Source organism: Gadus chalcogrammus, chromosome 19, assembly GCF_026213295.1.
Source record: "Gadus chalcogrammus isolate NIFS_2021 chromosome 19, NIFS_Gcha_1.0, whole genome shotgun sequence".
NCBI lineage: Eukaryota > Metazoa > Chordata > Actinopteri > Gadiformes > Gadidae > Gadus > Gadus chalcogrammus.
The window spans coordinates 5,532,690-5,539,020 of NC_079430.1; positions in this window are offsets into that span (position 1 = coordinate 5,532,690).

A 6,331-nucleotide genomic window follows, 5' to 3' on the forward strand; every position below is an offset into this window, starting at 1 on the left:
GGCAGTAGTTAGAGAATGGTGTGTGTATGTGTGTGTGTGTGCACTCTTGACCTTAGGCAGACAATAGTCTAGCAAGAGAGGCGATACCGCTAGACAACAGGCTAGCAGTACAGGCAATACCGCTAGACAATAGGCATGCAGTAGAGGAGATACCGCGAGACAACAGGCTAGCATGACAGGAGATAATGCTAGACAACAGGAGAACTAGGTGAATTACGTACTCTTGAAATCAATAATTAGAGTAGGGTGTGTGCTCCTGTAGGTTTTGTTAGGTTATGTTTATTATTAGTAATGTAAAGCTGGATCCTGCATGTTTACGTAGACTTTATTTTTGTACCCGCTTCTAGAAATGTTCACCAACACCAACACACACATCTATTTATACACTTATGTCTAAAATATGTATGGGCTACAGTTTGTACCTGTTTTTCAGGCATAACACATGCATATCGTGTTGCATGGTGTTGTGCTTTTTACTTGGCTCTTACTTAAGAGTGCAAAACGCTCTTCTTGAATCTAGAGTTGTTTGTTTGGCCTTTAAAGTAACACTATTGAGAGCCTGAACCCAGAAGACTGGCCTTGGAAGATTGGAAAAGTATACAAATATTACAGAAAACACAGCTTGCACCAGCATGATCGTTTTTTTATCGTGAAAATATGTTTTAAACCCTTTTTATGATAAAAACCGTGATACATTTATGGATTTTAAATAATTCTCAGGACACCTTCGTGCCAGTACTGGTATCTTGAGTAAACCAGGTCATCTGGTCCTTAGATAGACCTGTCTTCTATTCATATTCACAAACAAAAGCAGCAGAAAACAACTTCTTGGGCCTACAGTATATTCATGAAATGACAAAAACGCTCAAACGTACAAACAGCCGGCACCACCCACACGCAGCCAGGTTTCTGTCCCATCTTTATTCATGTTCAGCCTTTAGTGCATTTCAAAAGAAAACGTTGAGGAGGGTCCCCATTTATGAAGGTGCTGAATTACAGATACAATTGTAATTTAAATGCTGTTTGAAAGGCCAAGAATAAAAATGAAAAAATACCTGAATATAGTGTTTCGAGTTAAATGTAGTGTTCAACAAAAAAAATAAAAAGCCAGTTATTTAACCTGAAACCGACCAATGGGGAGGAGTTCTTTCTAAAATGGTGATGTTCTTCAGGTATAATGTACATCAAAATGCTGTTCAAAATACAAAGAAAAGGTATGAACGTAAAAATTAATTTGATTCAAACGTGAGACAACACAGCGAAGGCTTAACAAGTGTAGCTATATAAATGCTGTGCATGTTGTTTGGAAACATTTTAGGGAAATGTATCTGGGTGGAAGAAGGTTGACGGTGTGAATCAAGAATCTGTATTGCAGCAGGGAAGACAATGTTAAAAGCCTCCTTAAGTTTATCACAGCATTTATACACTTGCAGGTGGTATGATGTTCCCCTTGGTGCACTAGCCTTCCTGCTAGCCTGTTGTCTAGCGGTATATCTAATGTCTGCTAGCCTGTTGTCTAGTGGTATCTCCTGTCCTGCTACCCTATTGTCTAGCGGTATTATCCTGTCCTGCTAGCCTGTTGTCTAGCGGTATCACATGTCTGCTAGCCTGTTGTCTAGTGGTATCTCCTGTCCTGCTACCCTATTGTCTAGCGGTATTATCTTGTCCTGCTAGCCTGTTGTCTAGTGGTATCTCCTGCCTGATAGCCTGTTGTCTGGGGTGATGTCCTGTCCTGCTAGCCTGTTGTCTAGTGGTATCTTGTGTCCTGCTAACCTGTTTTCTAGCATTATCTCCTGTCCTGCTAGCCTGTTGTCTAGCGGTATCTCCTGCCCTGATAAACTGTTGTCTAGCATTATCTCCTGTCCTGCTAGCCTGTTGTCTAGCATTATCTCCTGTCCTGCTAGCCTGTTGTCCAGCGGTATCTCCTGCCCTGCTAGCCTGATTTCTCGTGGTATATTCTCTCCTACTAGCCTGCTTTCTAGTGGTATCTTCTGCCCTGATAGCCTATTGTCTTGCGGTGTCTCCTGTCCTGTGTCGTATCTGGCTGTTAGTGGGGCGTCAGATACACCCATGGCATGTAAGGGTTTTCCTCCTCTGAAGATAGATACTCTATCTCCTATTACAGGGCATGTGAAATTTTGAGGCAGTCGGATGGGTTGAGCTGGCAAGGCAGTGGGCGTCAAATGTAAATGGCGTGATGATACGTTATAAGGGGCGGTTTCTCTCTTTCTCCCTTTCTCCCTATTTCTCTCTCTCTCTCCTTCACTTTCTTTTTTATCTTTCGCTCCCTCTCTTTTTTTCTCTCCCTATGTCTCTCTCTCTCTCTCTCTCTCTCGCTCTCGCTCTCGCTCTCTTGCTTGCTGTGATTTCAGTGTTAATGCAAACATGGTTTCAAGTTGGCTGCATTTAATCAGGAGAGACATGATGCATGGCAACCCCATACGCTAGTTAGCTGTTCCTGGAAGGCGCACAGCATGCACATACACACGCACACACATAAAAGACACATACCAACACACACGCACATACACACACACACACAGACACACACACACACACACGCACGCAAACTCACTATGCACAACAGAAAAATAAATAACAAGATAACACAAAACAACGATATTTTCGGATTATTTATTTATTCCGAAGAAGTGTTCCACACTTCCTCGGAATAAATTATATCCATGTTCTCTGTGGCAACCATGGATGAAGCCATGTGGGTCTCAAGCTGGTCACCATAGCAACCCCTCTATATTAGGTCATAGCAACTCCTATATTAGGTCAGCCAAGGATGATTTCGCAACGTGGCCTCGTCCCGCCAAGACCGGAGATGCGTTGTTGGACATTTGTTGCTCCTTGACATCGGAGTTCATGGACAGACAACGTGAGCCTGCCCCGAGTGCAGTTTATAGAGCCCCACATTGGAGTGGGCTGTGATATATGTTCTAGTTTGGTTGCTGTGTAAATAGCTGCTGTATAAATAGTTGCACACTTTTTCTTCTGATGAAACTGAAAAATGAGGCAAAGACTGATAGAGAGACAAACAAGCTGAGGGAGAGAGACAGACTGAGCTACAGAAAGAGAGAGACAGACAGGGGGGCGAAGAGAGAGACAGACAATATTCATCTCTCTCTCTCTCTCTCTCTCTCTCTCTCTCCTCTCTCTCTCTCTCTCTCTCTCTGTCTCTCCTCCTCTCTCTCTCTCTCTCTCTCTCTCTCTCTCTCCTCTCCTCATCTCTCTCTCTCTCTCTCTCCTCTCTCTCTCTCTCTCTCTCTCCTCAGAGTTTGAAAGGTTGGGATAAATAAAACAACACCTGGGGTCCTGTGAGGGGCTGTCGACTCACCGTGGGCTCCTACGTAGAGAGACAGGCAGGCCCCGGGGGCCCGGCTGCCCAGCCTACCCTCCAGCTGGCCCCTACACTCCTTACGGCCAGACAAATAGCTGAGGAGCGGACACACTTCCACATTACTCCTTCTGACAGTGAGGAGAGTGAATAAATCATCAGGGACATGGGGAAAGCGGTTTGCAGGAAAGTTGGACATTTTGATTTAAGAGAAGTTGATCAATAGTTCTCTCTGTGACCGGACTCTGTGTCCTGCTGTCTCGCCCTGTCTATTTCTTCCTCGAACTTCTTTATTTCCCTCCGACTGTCTGTCGGTCCGTCTGTTTCTCTCTCTGTCTGTCTGTCCGTCTGTCTGTCCGTCTGTCTGTCTGTCTGTCTGTCTGTCTGTCTGTCTGTCTGTCTGTCTGTCTGTCTGTCTGTCTGTCTGTCTGTCGCTCTCTAGCGCTCTCTCTCTTGCTCGCTCGCTCACTCTCACTATCTCTCTAGTTGTCTCTCTATTGCCAGGGGAGAGAGAGAGAGAGAGAGAGAGAGAGAGAGAGAGAGAGAGAGAGAGAGAGAGAGAGAGAGAGAGAGAGAGAGAGAGAGAGAGAGAGAGAGAGAGAGAGAGAGAGAGAGAGAGAGAGAGAGAGAGAGAGAGAGAGAGAGAGAGAGAGAGAGAGAGAGAGAGAGAGAGAGAGAGAGAGAGAGAGAGAGAGAGAGAGAGACCGCCCCTTAAAACGTATTAACAACGCTCTCCAATTGACACGAGGAGAAAGAGGTGGAGAGTGAGAGAGACGGACAAGCAGATTGAGGCACATACAGGAGAGAGATAGAAAGAGAAACATTTTGAGAGGGAAAGAGAGACAAGCAAAGGGATAATGAAACAGGAGAGAGAAAAAGAGAGAGTGGTGGAATGGAAGAGAAAGGGACAAGCAGAGGGAGAGAGAATTTGAGAGAGACACACGGGACAGATCTAGAAAGAGAGAGAGAGGGACAGGCAGAGAGAGAGCCAACCTGCATCACTAGTGAGACAGAACCGCTGTTGCTTGGCTTCAGTGCCACACAGTCTTGTGTTATTTCCCTTAATTTCTCTCTTCAAAACACTGGAAGCGTCCGCACGTGACAAATACAATATAAAGTTTGATGGCGGTGCAGAGGGGCGTAGTTCTGCTTTGTGTTATGGTCACTTAGTTCCTCGTCTGTTGGTCTGAAACTAGCACCACATATTTTTGTACGTTTGCATGTCAACGTGTTCCAGGATAAATGACCAGTGGGTCAGTTATACCCTCCACTGCCCCTCGTTCCCCAAGTGTCCATGAGCAAATTAGAGCAGTATTGTACTTTGTTTATTCATGAAGTCAACCTTTATTCTTACTAGGAAAGGCACATTGAGTTCACATTATCTATTTTCCAAGACCATCATTGCGACTAAAGTTACAGAGGGACCGCATAAAACAATTTTTGCAAAATAAATGTTACATTATCGCCTTCATAAAATAAACTGGGTGGAGAGAAGAAATGTACCAGAAATTGTGGCCTTTGTTAGCTCCCTCCGATTTTGATAGTGTGTGTATGCGGTAAAAAGATCGGTTTAAAAAAAACAAAAAACAAAACAAATTCAGGTAATCCGTGTGACCTTGGCGGCTAACCTGGAAGGCTGAATATTGATTACCAAGAAGGGAAATGCCACAGCGCAGGAAAAACAGGCAGGATCAATACCGTTAGCTTTTACCACCGGGGATTAGAAATGCAAATGCTAAATTGTTTTTACTCAACAAGCCGGCTATGGAAAAATGATGCGTGCTATGCTTTACGTGTTGAAGTATAATTTTGCTTGTTAAAAAAAATATATGTTAACAAGCAAACGCTCACACACATTAATCCGTTTGAAAAGAGGACACACATAAATACACACACTCACACAAATCTCTAACCAAAAGGTACTTGGTTCGACCCTTTTGTAAGCAGACATCCTTGAGAAAAATTCCCCATTTATTTAGCATTTCAGTCAGAGAATTGTATACGCTCATTTCATTAAATTCAGATACAGGATGCGACCTGTAAGTTTCAAACATTGGGGTTCAAACACAGAATCTTTCATCGAGTAGTCAATCACCTCAGCCCCTATACTTATCTGTCTGACCTGCTCCTTCCGTCCCAATGGTTTGCTTTAACCTGTCTAGCTCCCTCAATTCTATATGCCATCAGATCCATGTAAGCAGCCAACCATTGGTCCATCAAACTTCCCGTTCCGCCCTTCGAACTATCCCCTCAATCACAGCTCAAGCACCTTACCCCCCGTCCCGCCGCTACCCCCGATTGGCCCGCCTAAATTGTTACCATCTTCCCCCAGGCTCTGTTGTACAACGAAAGTCTCCCTCAAGAGAGAGACTCGAAATCGAGGCTAACTCCTTATTAACCTCTATCGGCATCCCCTTTGGCTTTTCTTCCAGAGCGCTAAAAGACTAAGCAGTAAACAGTGTCTGCCCACACTCTCCTCTAGACCCAGGTGCACTGTTGTGAAGGAGCGCGACGCGAAGGACGACACCGCAGCCCCACCTGTGGACGTTTCCCCGTTGGCGACGGGATGGCTGCAGAGCGGTGCCCTTGTCACAGTGTGATCTACTAACACTACAGCTGTTGCCATAATCACCGCAATTATTTTCAATTTGTCGTCCTCTCCTCCTTAGCGGATTAGTCCTCCTCTCCCGGGCAACGGGCGTCTCTCTCTCTCTCTCTATGTACATTAGGCCCAGCCTCAGGTCACCTTTTTTTTCTTTCTTTCTTGCTTTTATCTCTCTCCCCCCCCACCTCCCCCACACACTTTGTGACTTTCCCACTTCGTCTTTAGCTATTCTTCGGGGGTGCATTCATCGCCCTCTGCGGAATATGTACGATTAGTTATGCCATGTCAATTACACCAACCATCAGTTATGGCACACTGAGTCCTTCATTAGACTGGTGGGGGTGGGGGGGGGTGATGCGGTGTGGGGATGGTCTTACGGGCTG